Below are 12175 nucleotides of genomic sequence, written 5' to 3' on the forward strand. Positions count from 1 at the left end.
AGAAAAATAGTTGGAATATGACCTTGACTTTTAAGGAGATCAATAATTATGTTAGTATTGGTTTATTTTATCCATTATTCTGAGTAATTGGCATATACTGCAGTGTGTTCAATATGATTGAAACAATTTTTTTAAACAAATTGTTTCGAAAATTTTATTTTTTTATTGCTCGACTCAACATTAGTTAAATTAATAATCCACTATTATTATTAGTCAATTAGTAGTGGATTAATTAACTAATAACTGGATGCAAACGGTGCTTAATTGATTTTTCTTACAAAATTTGAACCAGATGACGTGTTTTTTTTTCTTAATTGCAACAAGTTTTTATTTATTGTACAGTTTTGGCTTCATTATATATTAATTTCTATTTTTTGCGTACCCCAGAATAACTTACCTGCTTTAAAACAACTTTTTTCATGTAAATTAAAGTGATAAATAGTTTCCAGATGAAATATTTAATCTGGAAATATTTCAGACAGTATTGACCATTAGTGGGCCAGTGGCACCCTGTGACCCCCTTTCGGCTCCGGCCCTGCCACCGGCTACTTTTGCTAAATCTGAACTAAACTGAGTAAAAACCAGGTTTCCTGTTTCCTCTGTGGCTTGAGGCCTTTTGCTTCCACCAGATGTATTTCTAACTTTTTGTATTTGGACTCATTAAACATTTACAGTCCAGAAGAAAACGACTCAGTTCAATGTTGGTTCTTTTAAAAAAAAAGAAAGAAAGACCTTCAGCTGAAGTCGACATTAAGAAATAGAGGCCATTAATTTTAATAGATATAAAAAGGCTACACGGGAAGAAAATCTACAATGAGGTCAAAGTGTTTTCAGCTCACAGTGATGCACTTTATCTGTTTCAGAGGAACCGCTCATAATCATCCGAAGAAACAAGGCATTAAAAAAACACTTTGCTTTATTTCTGTGACGGATTACACATTTTATTACACATTTATTAAATATCAGTAAAAAACTGTGGATAAAATCAGACGATCACTGGCAGCTGAAGAGCTTCATTAATTTTTTTCTACAAACATAATTATTAAACAATTAGCTAAAAAATCCTTAACAACCTTTGAGCAACAAGATTCTATTTGATCTTTTTAGATGTTTATTAGTAATTATAATAAGATCTATTCTGCAAAAAATAAACTAAGATAAGATAAAAATTAAAGATATGCAAGGTGTAAGAGTTAAATATGACCTAAATTTTACTTTGATAAATGTACAGGCAGCAAATTTATGCTAATCTGTAAAATAACAACAGCAGAAATGTGAGAAAAAATCAGTTATTTGGTTGTTTTACAGTAATTGAATTTATCTTTTGAAAATAGTATCTTGTGTTGAGTCTTCATCATCCAATCAATGTTCACATAATTGAATTCTGCACCTAGAAATGAACCAAAGCATGAAAAATTAAAACCATAACTGTAACTAATTCAAACTAAACAAAGAAAAAAAAACAAAATTTAACTAATAAAAACTAGCCAACACTCTAGAAACTAATTACAACTAAACTATAATAAAAAACCCTAAAACTATTCTAACTGGTCCGTAGGGAAGGAGTCGTCACCTGGACCTCTCAGCCAATGAGAAGCCTGCTTTAGGAAACAGGTCGTTTAAAATAAAAATATGTATTTTGATCCTTTCCAATAGTTTGTAGATAAAATAATTGTTTATGGTTTTACATTCAATGTTTCAGGTTTAAATCTAAAGGATAATATTTACAATTATGATTGATTGTTCAAAGTTTTCTGAACTTGTAAATTAATATGAAAGATATTTTAGCACATTCAGAGGAATTCAAACAGCATTTCTTATGAGAATAACATCTGAGTCATAAAAGCACTGCTGCTGGAAAACTTTAAAAGGACGATTAATGAACACAAAGAGTCGGTTTTAGGTTGTCATGGGAACACTAATCAGATGCCTTCAGCAGCTGTTTGGCTTTTTAAACTCGTTTCTTATGTGAGACATATGTTTATGTCCTCCTCTCTCCTGTCGGAGTTAATAAATCCAATCTAAACAGTCAGAATCCATCTCTTTACATCTCCTGTCTTGCTTTGTTTTCCTGTTTGTTTGTGTTTTACGCTCCTTTGCTGCCAGAGACAATTAGCCGCGTTAAAGTGGAGCGTTTCCTCGTTTCATCTCCACGCCCAGACGAGCTAGCTGGCGTGATCACTGCGCCTCCATATTGGATAAGTCAGACACTTTGTCCTTGTCCACATTCATTCGTCACATTAGGAATTCTCTTTCAGTCCGACTTCCTGTTTGTTGGTGCGAGCCTGGAATAGGTCTGACATTTAATTTTCCTCTCTTGACCTTTGCTCTGATATTAGCTGCATTAACAGGTTGAACCAAACTGAGATGATGTGCTGCAGATCAGGTCACAGAAAGGTCAAAACCTTTTCACCAACTGGTCAGGAGAGCTCAGAAGATTTTTACCCACTGACTGTGGGACTAGATATTTAAACTGTTGAAAGCTTTTAACTGCATTAAAACATTTACTAATCTCTTTGTCTCTAAAAGTAAATATGAATTAATGAGCCGTAGCAACAGATTTAATACCTGAATGCTTCTCTGTTTCAGTTTTAACATAAAAAGTTATACTAAAGATTTTGTGGCAGTTATTTCTGTCCTTTGTTTATATTACAAAAATATTGCAAATATTTTTGTAAATGTTTTAAATTATTACATTTTTAACAATTATTATGATAATCTGACCCTTCATCAACTTATTAGCATCGGGACCTTTAGCATTAAAGGCACTGAAACTATTGAAGCATAACTACACTTAATGTTAGTGCTGTTGGGGTTAAAGCTATTAGCATTTGTGCTGTTAGCACTAGCATCTAGCATGATGGATTTTAGTATAAAAGCCTCAAACATGACAGCTTAAATGACACGTCTGTTAGCATTTCTCCACGTTAGCACAGGGTTGCCAAAAAACCAAAAAGAGCATTTTCTGCTTGACCAAATTCTCTCCAAATGTCCAGAAGCTTTCAGCAGCTCGGCTTTTTGCTGAACTGACGACACAATTAGTAACCCAGACAACACAAGCTGCTGCTGTCTGTTGAACAGATGAACTTGTAGAAATATTTTGTCGTCATTACCATAATTACTAGCATCATTTTGCCAGACAGATGAAATGAGCTTTAATTTTTCCACTTAACTTTTGAAGCATCTCCCGTCGCTGTGGTGAAACCTGAGCAGGTTAGCTTATTAGCTTATTAGCTTGTTTCAGAGCAGAAACAAAAAGCTGCATTTCTCCATCTGTCCCTGTTGTTGGACCACAGGCAGGAAACCAGAACTTAATACGCAGTTCTTAAAGATACAGCTGCCTGCTTGTTTAGATTCTGAATGAGAAATTGTTTCATAATCATTGTGTAACTATCAGCGTGTTTAAAGGCCTTGATCCTGACTGTTTTAGATCCTTTATTCAGAACTTCCAGACTTCTAAAGACTTTACCCTAAAAGAAAACAAAAGTATCAAAGATTCTTTTTTTTTTGTTTTTTCATTTGGATTTCTACTACTTCTAAAAACAAATGCCAACATTCAGCGTTTATTGGTTTTGGAAAATGATCCGTTGAAAAATTTTCTGATTAAGTCACGTTGCCCCGTTATCGTTGGTAGCGGTAACACCCCATCGGGAAAGCGGGGTCCCAGACGGGCACCGCAGCTGGGGAGATCCGCGGCGGCGGCGTCCAGAGTCGCCGCCGGCCCGCCTTCCAAGCCGGCGTTGGACACCGCCCAGCGAGGGGACCGCAGGCCGCGCGACGTCGGCCCAGGGTTCAACCTAAGCTGAGCTCCAGCACATTTGGTCAACGGGTTTTTCTGTTTTGTTGTTGACTTACAGAAACCACTTATTGCATTCTTGTTGGTTGCGCAGGAGGCTCCACTTCTGCTTTTCTAGAATGTACGGCTGTAGAATTGTGATTCTGAGTTGACAAGCAGCTTAATAGGATTTAAAGTGACAGAGGCCTTAAAACAGCTCATTCTGACACAACCAGACAAAGTCAGATTATCTAATATCGGTTTTTGTAAAAAAAAATGAAATGAATAGACCATAAATCCATCCTCATAAGTCGATTTTAAATTCGGCCAGGCGTTGCTCAGCCCAGCAGTGTCGGAGCGTCGGGCGAGTTCAGCCTTCCACTGTGGATCCGTGTTCATCCAGTCCATCTTGGTTTTATTCCTGGCTTTTCTCTGTGCCGTTGTACTGATGTTGACATCAGTTTTCAGCCCAGCTTCCCCCGCCCCTCTTTGTATCTGTGTGCGGTCCCACAGCCTCAGGGCTCCATCTGTTGTCATGCAGGGCATCGAGCTCCCCTGAGAACGGCAGGCAGAAATGATGAGCTGAGCTACAAATTTAAAGGGACGGAGCGAGGAAGCTGCTCTGCAAACACACACACAGATTAGAACGAGTTAAAGCAAAGTCCACTCAAACTTCACTTCCTTTAAGCTCAATTTATAGCATTTATATTAAGAATCTCAAATATAGTCTGGATTAGAAAACAGGCATTTAGTTGCTAAAACTGTTCTGAATATCGGAGAGCAAAATGGATTCAAAGTTTTGTCACAATATTTTGTTCTTTTGTGATAAAAGTAACAAAAAGAAATATTTACTTTTTTAAAGTAACTATGGCAACAGCACAACGTCCTGCTTGGTTTTTCAAAGTAATTTATAAAAAGGTTGATGAGCTTCAACATTCAGATTTAAACATGAAGTCATGCATCCGACCCGTTAAACGTTTCACTGGGATCTTGTATTTTCTGTCTGCTGATGTGAAGCAGAGTTAAACCCACCAACCTCAGCTGAGCCAAACGGGTCGAGCTGCAGGAAATCCTGCGGCGGCTCGGAGCGTTCTCTGAACCGGCGGCTGCTGAAGACGAATCGGTCGATCGGCACGGAGCGAGCCGCCTCCCCAAACATCACTGCACTCCTTCACAATAAGAGCTCCTGGTTATCACTGTTAAATATCTGCCAGTGTAAGATCAGGATGGCTGATCAAACAAGAATGAATTAAGCAGAAATGAAGCACAGAGGAGATAAAATAACTGAATCCCAAAGTAATCATGGAGACTTTTGAGTGAAATGTTCTAATTTATTACATTAGGTATTTCTTTGAGGACATCCATGAAACGGGAGTGGTGTGAGGGTGGATCTCTGTGGAGGTGCTACTGTCTCAGTTAACGTTTTAAATATGAACATTAATGACTGATTCTGGACAAATGTGGTTCTTTCTCGCTGCTCTGAGTCAAATCAACCTGTTCCCCTCCTGGCCTGTGGGGGCGCTGCATCAAGAACCACTAAAGGAAATGACACGAAAAGACACTGAAGACACTGAGACAACTTGCTTCTTCACCAAACGTAAATAAAAATGGAGGCATCAGATTTTAATGGTTGGAGGATTTTCCTTTGGTCTTTGGCAGAAAACCAAGAGCCATTTCTCCCTTTACAGCTAAGCTAGCGCTTTTGTTCTGGTTACATTTACCCAGAATGCTCTGCACTATAGTCCACTTCCTGCTCCAGTCCGCTTGGCGTTCACATAGTCATTCGAACCGCACCAGAGTTCACTTCAACTGAACCCAGACGGCGGTTTGGTGGACCAGAGTTTGATTAGCGTCCAGAACCAACCGGACTTTCTGGGAGTTGGATTAAAGCGGATTGAACAGAATCTTTAGCATCAGATGTGAAGCCAAAAGTCCAAACACAGGAACCAAGTCTGTTGAGTGAGGCAGAAATCCTTCTGGGTCTCAGAGTTCTGCTGCTCCACTTTCTCTCCGTCTCTGAACCAGAACTTGGACAGAGTCCAGTTCCGTCTCGGTCCCGACCGGGGATTTGCTTCTCGCTGCATTCGGAGCGCTAACTGGCCTCTTCGGGCCTCCGTAGGAAGTGGTTGGGCTCGTCCAGCTGAGTGGAAATCTTGCGGCGGGCTCAGGTGAATTCCTCTCAGTGTGTGTGGGAACCCTCCAAGTGGACTAATGTGTTCTGTGGAGTTCTGGCTCCATCTGGGCTCCACAGAGACGGGCTGGCGGGCGGGCAGCAGCGCCCGCGGCGCAGCGCTCTCTCAAACAGACACTCTCTCTCTGCCTGACTCCTGCGTCTTTTCATCTCTTCCTCGCATCTCTTTTCTCGCCCTGGCCGTTGCTCTCTCTCTCCAGCCGGGGCTCCGGGGCGAGCGCAGCAGCAGATGGACCAAAGCGAAGCGCCGGCTCATGAAAAACGGATGCTCACGGAGCTGCAGGCCACTCAGCTGTCGGCCGGCTGCCGCCGCCATGCGAGGCGATCCGGAGAAGCTCCGGCCATAAATATTCCATAAAACAATGACGGCTGTCTTTCCCAGAACAAAGAAACTTGAAAAAGTTTCTGCTGCTCGGAGCAGCAGGGGCAGGGATAACTCTGGAGGTTTTTATGCTGTTAAACATGAAAATGCTTTTAAAAAACTGTCTTAAAATCCCACCTGAGCTCCAGAAAACATGCTGACTTCATCAGTCGGATCTCCTGAGAATGTAAGGAGATGATTCCCAACAAAGCTCAGAAATGTTCCCCTTTAAGTGAAAATGACCAAATTAAACACCAGAATATTCTGTTGAATGCTCTCAGATGCCAAGCTTTTTTACTTTGAACAATTAAGATGCGTAACCCTGGCAACAAGTGTATTTCTTACAACCAGAAGCCCAAATAATAAAATGACCTCAAATCCCAGAGGAAATGAAAGGAGGAAGTTCAAACCATCCCCTCCGCCAGCGTCGCTCCGCCTGAACGGCCAGATCAACGTGAAAATGGCTGCAAACAGACGAACAATTACACAAACGTCTTTAGTGCAGCTGACCAAATGTGCTGGAGCTCTGCGAGTGTTGCTAGGTGACGGTTCAACGCCTGCTGAATCCAAACGTTTTTTTTTTCCAGACGCCAAGAAGCCAAAACAGCTGGAAGGTTTTTAAAGCTTTTTGTTGTTTTTAATTTAGATTTGTTTTGATTGGCACAATAATAAACCAGGAAAACTGAAACACAATTATCATAAAAAATAATTAAAACTAAACTAATCCTAGATGGAAAAACAGGCGCTGAGATTAGGAAAAGTCCTTATTGTTCTGCCAGATCTTAGAAACATTTAAGACCCAAATGAAAATATAAAAAATGTGCAAAAATTAATTTTTGTATTATAATTATCTTTAAACAAAGTTATTGAAATTGAGTTTTTTTTTATTTTATTAAATTAGCGTTTTATTCTCAGGGTCAAAACATTAAATAATATTTAGTTTCTCTAAAATATTAAATTTTACTTTAAAATCATAGGAAAACTCAAATATATAAATTAACAAATAGATAAGAAAAGAACATGTTCATGTTTTATGTAGTTTTTATCTCAGGTTTGGTGCTGGAAAAGTTTGAAAACTAATCTTGAATAGAAAAGTGGGATTTTTCCCTCCACCATAATAAAATATAGTGAAATAATAAATTCCTCCCATCCCGCCTCAGCTTCGCCTCCACCCTTTCCGCTCCGCTCCGCCTGAACTGCACCAGTGAGCTTGTTAACCCCAACTTGACGTTTTCTCCTCAGTGCCGTGAAATCGATTCACCTCCGTATCTGTGCGGGATCTGAGACTCGGAGTCTCGCGCTGGGAATAATCCCGTTAAACTCTTCCTCAGAGGCCCGGATGGGCCCGGTCACCGCTGGAGATAAAGCCCCCGATCCCGACTGCTTCCCAAACCGCTTCCGCACGCCGTCCCGAACAGACCCGGCTCATCCATCCTGTCCTCCCAACCGCGCAGCAGACGCTGAATTACCTCTCGGTGGCGAGGTCGTGCAGAGAGATTGTTTAAAGACTTTGGAGGGAAAGAAACGTCGATAACATCTTTATTCGCTCCTGTTTTGTGCGGCTGAACAAAGAGCAGCACAGAGGATGTTCTGAAATCTGCCTGATCTGACAGGAAATTAATTACTGGCTTTATAATGAGATATTTCTGCTCCGTTATCTTCCAATCAGTTAATGAAATGATCATTTTACTCCATGAAAATTCTCATTAATGGCAAAGAATTCTAACATTTAAAGAGAACATGTTATACATGTCCATATAAACCGGCTTTAAGGCCACAGAAAGCAGAAGAAATGAAAAGACAAACCAAATATGACTTATTCAGATAGAACATCATTAAAAACTTTATTTCAGTTCAGAAAAGTGAAACTAATTGTAAACTGCATTTCCATGAACCTTAAAATTGTGCAAGTTGGAGTCACAAAACAATCAACAACAGGATGTTACTACTGACAGAAACAACAAAGAAGACTCCAGGAAGTAGTTGGAGGATGATGATTCAGCATGTTTTTTAACCACTTATCACATCAACAAATTCATGTATGACTTTAATTTTATTTCTTCTTTAGTGAAAAGATCAAAGTTGTGTTTTTTCAACATTGGTGGAATATTAATTGTCACATTTGTAATGGAACCTCAGTTACTTTGATGCATTTAAAGTGTTTATTTTGGATGAAATATTAGATAAAACCAATAAAAGACATATATTTATAATGAATAAAAGTTGTATTGTGGCTGCAGTCCAGAAAGAGAACCATCGGGTCACTGATGGATGTTTATGTTCCGTGTTATACTCTTTATTACACAATATTATTGTTATCATTTATGCTTCATCTCATAAATATTTTGGTGAAGACGCATTTTTGCTTTTTGGATTTTGAAAATCTAAAACTATCCAAGTCAGCCAGCAGCTTACTCGCTAATTTAATTAACGTTTAAACCAAAAAGAGAGATTAATGGAAACTTCATGGAGATGGTTTTATGTAAGATCTGAACGGCTCACGCTGTGAAGAGCATCGCTGCGTTTTTCTGCACTGGAGAATGAAACGGAGTCGAACTCATCAGGACATCCAGCGATTAAATGGATCTAATTACTGCTTTTAAAGACGAAGGCGAAGCAGCAATTTCAGAGTCAGTGGCTCGTTATGTAAGAGACTCACACGGAGCGGGTCGGGTTCGTCCCGCTGTCGGAACCAAAGACAAGCGGCTAAACAAATGAAGGGGATGGATTTTCCAGAACAAGGCAGAAGGATGAGACGCTAAACAGTTTGGATGGATTTCCTGAAGATACACTGTGAATAATACAGGCAGCAGTTCACCTGAGGAAACACCAATCGATCGGAGTATTGATCAGTGGTCTGGCGGATCCGTCTCTCTGTGCAGTAATGAGGCTTCATGGGGTTTAAAAACCAAAGTCTTGAAACAATTCAGTAGCATCTGCTCAGCAGGGAGGCGGAGGAACCATGAACTATCAGAGACCAAACGGAGCATTTTCACTGGTTTCAGTGGAAACATTCAGCAGAAATGAGGAGTTGAGATGTTTTATCATAACTCCACTCAGAGAATCTGACTCTTTATGACCTATAGTCACAAATTTTCACAAGAAAACGCAGGAACATCAGCGGGGCTCGATTTGATCTTCCAGATCAGAAAAGTTCAACAGTTTTTGACTTATTTTTCCTTGAATAGGTTAGAATTTGTCTGTCATATACAAAACATGTTCACTACTTTTATAGCACAAAATAATTTGTAGGCAGTGACAGTTCTGGCTACTTGTTTTAGGGCTTATTCAAATACAAACAGATGAGCAATTATACAGTCATTTACATCTTTGAAAAGCAGAAGTGGAGCCTCCTGCACAACCAATAAGAATGTTTCATGTACCTTACCTTTGCAGAGCAAATATGCTAGTTTTCTTATTTCCAGGTCATAATAGCTTAAAGGCTATTCTGGTCCATTCGCTCAAAACCAGTAGATGGAAGCATGCCTCATTCAGTTCAGCAACATTTTAAAAGTTTCCTTAAAATTTTCAGGACAACTGAATGAAAACGTAGCTGATGTCAAGCTAAGGAACGTCTCTGACATTTTTCCCAGCTTGGTGCTAGCAAGTGACTGTAAACTTCTTTATTTGTTTACAGTCTTTACATTCATTTTGTTCAGGATTTCAAAAGTATTGGTTGGTTGGTACCATATTGTCTTAAGATTAGCTTTCTGGCTAATAGTCGAACTCCAGAGACTGGAAGCTCATACAAAAATCTCCTGATTTAAATCCTACATTATAGAAAAATGAATAAAAATGGATAAAAATTTCCATTACACCTTGTAAATCTTGTTAATCTGTCTTAGCCGTAACTCCACTGCTGCTGGATGGGATTTTAATGGACTATTTTTACAGGTGATCTGTACACCTCTTGTTCTGTGAACATCATCTGCTGACCCGACCCACCGGTGTGACTTATTGATTTCAGAAAGTGGGCGGAGCTTGTTGTTAGCGACTAAAGTGGCAGCTGAATCACAACTGTGGAGGTTCACAGTTCAGCTGGAGACGTCCAGATCTGTGTGTGTGTCTCTGTGTGTGTGTGTGTGTGTGTGTGTCTCTCTGTGTGTGTGTGTGTCTCTCTCTGTGTGTGTGTGTCTCTCTGTGTGTGAGTGTGTTTCTCTGTGTGTGTGTCTCTCTCTGTGTGTGTGTGTCTGTCTGTGTGTGTGTGTGTCTCTGTGTGTCTCTGTGTGCGTCAGTGCAGTCAGGTGTGTTTCAGTGCGTTGGCTGCCTTGCTAAGTGGCTGGTTGCCAGTTTGTTGACTCAAATGCTCCCTGGCATCAACACCAAGGTCATCACACACTTCTCTCTCCGCCGTTTTCTGCAGCGTGCCGCCCTCTCTGCCTGCGCATATAAATACAGTACACACACACACACACACACACTCGCGTACTGAACAGAATCGAGTGAGTGTTCACCGGCCTCTCGCTGACTTTATGACCCAACATCTGTTGCCATGGTAACGCCCATCCATCTCTGCATTTCTCCCTCCATGGATTTAATTTATTGGCAGATAAAACTAATCCTCATGTATGGAAACAATAGAAAGTTGTCTCTGAGCCTCTGGTTTGTGTCTGGCCTCCTAAAATGTCTAAATTTGGATGTCTAAATTTGGACACATTTTCTGTTTTTGTTCTTTTGTTTTGAAGAGTTCAGCTATTAATCTGTTTCATGTTCGGTGCTGCGATCAATGACGTTTTGATCAGAAGCTACGTCTCACCTAGCTTGTTACACGCAGTTGCATGTAGTATGTTAAAGTTGGTGTCCATCAGATTAGCATGCGTGCTAGTTCTAATGTTAGCATTGTAGCTGTGCTAATCGCTAATCCTTCTGTGTTAAATATTAGCATCTGGTACAGTTAAAGTATTGTGAAGAAGGTTGCCTGAGATTGTAAAGTATGCAGACAATGTGTTGGTGTAAGCTAACATTCTAGCGCCATCTATAATGTTATGCTAACTTACTGTCCTTGCTAATGCTAACATAGTGGACTGCAATACGCAGATATCAGAATTAAGATTCTAAAATAGGATGTGAGTGACTTACTGGAGGTATTTTGTAGCTCATGGTGGGTGTTATGCACATTTCCCTTTGCTGGCTGGTGTTAATACATTTCCATCAGCCGTGTAGAAATGTGTGTGAGGTCACAGTACAAAGGGAAAGTGGCCTCGGTTTACAGAAGGGAAATGATTGTTATTCACAACCTTTTTCTCTGATAAAAGCAAAAACATGTTGTCCATCATTTGTTCCTGCTCCATTATGCAGCTGGAACCTGGGAATATAATAATCATGAAGAGAAACAGAATCCAACCTGTTCACTGACTGTGAATAGGTGAACATTTCAAACCCGTTTCACATGGAGAATCATAAAAACTGCTGACGGATCCGAACAAGAAGGCGTGGCGAAGACGTTTCCCCAGGTTACCAGATTATCATGGCAGCTCAACACTCTGATGATGATGATGATGATGGGGATCAATTATGCGTCTCCTCGGTGCCTCAGCAGCTGATGTTTCCAGACTCTGAGCTCGACCCGGTGCCTGCCGCTTCATTAGTCACTTCCTCTGAGGACAAACAAACAGATTAGAACCGAGTCTCTGATCGAATGAGGAGCGCAGAGCGAAACGCTGCGGCCAGAATTCACCAGCTTTACTGTCATTCAGCCCCGATTCACTACAGAACCACATTTATTAAAGACGAACTGGAAATATTATGCATTTAATCAAACCTTTAAGTGTCAGAGTAGAAGATAAAGTCGCTGGGTTTTTTCTGATCATTTCTGCAAATTTAAACACATTTCTTGATTATTCGTGCA

At 40.1% G+C, this 12175-nt stretch overlaps 1 protein-coding gene across 1 annotated transcript in view; it reads left to right on the forward strand.

The window, feature by feature from the left end:
- Positions 1-12175, forward strand: part of LOC129352825 (thyrotropin-releasing hormone-degrading ectoenzyme-like) — a 146286-nt gene that overhangs the window by 35264 nt on the left and 98847 nt on the right. The window lies entirely within an intron of this gene.

Source organism: Poeciliopsis prolifica, unplaced genomic scaffold (genome assembly GCF_027474105.1).
Source record: "Poeciliopsis prolifica strain line A6 unplaced genomic scaffold, Auburn_PproV2 SCAFFOLD081, whole genome shotgun sequence".
Lineage (NCBI taxonomy): Eukaryota > Metazoa > Chordata > Actinopteri > Cyprinodontiformes > Poeciliidae > Poeciliopsis > Poeciliopsis prolifica.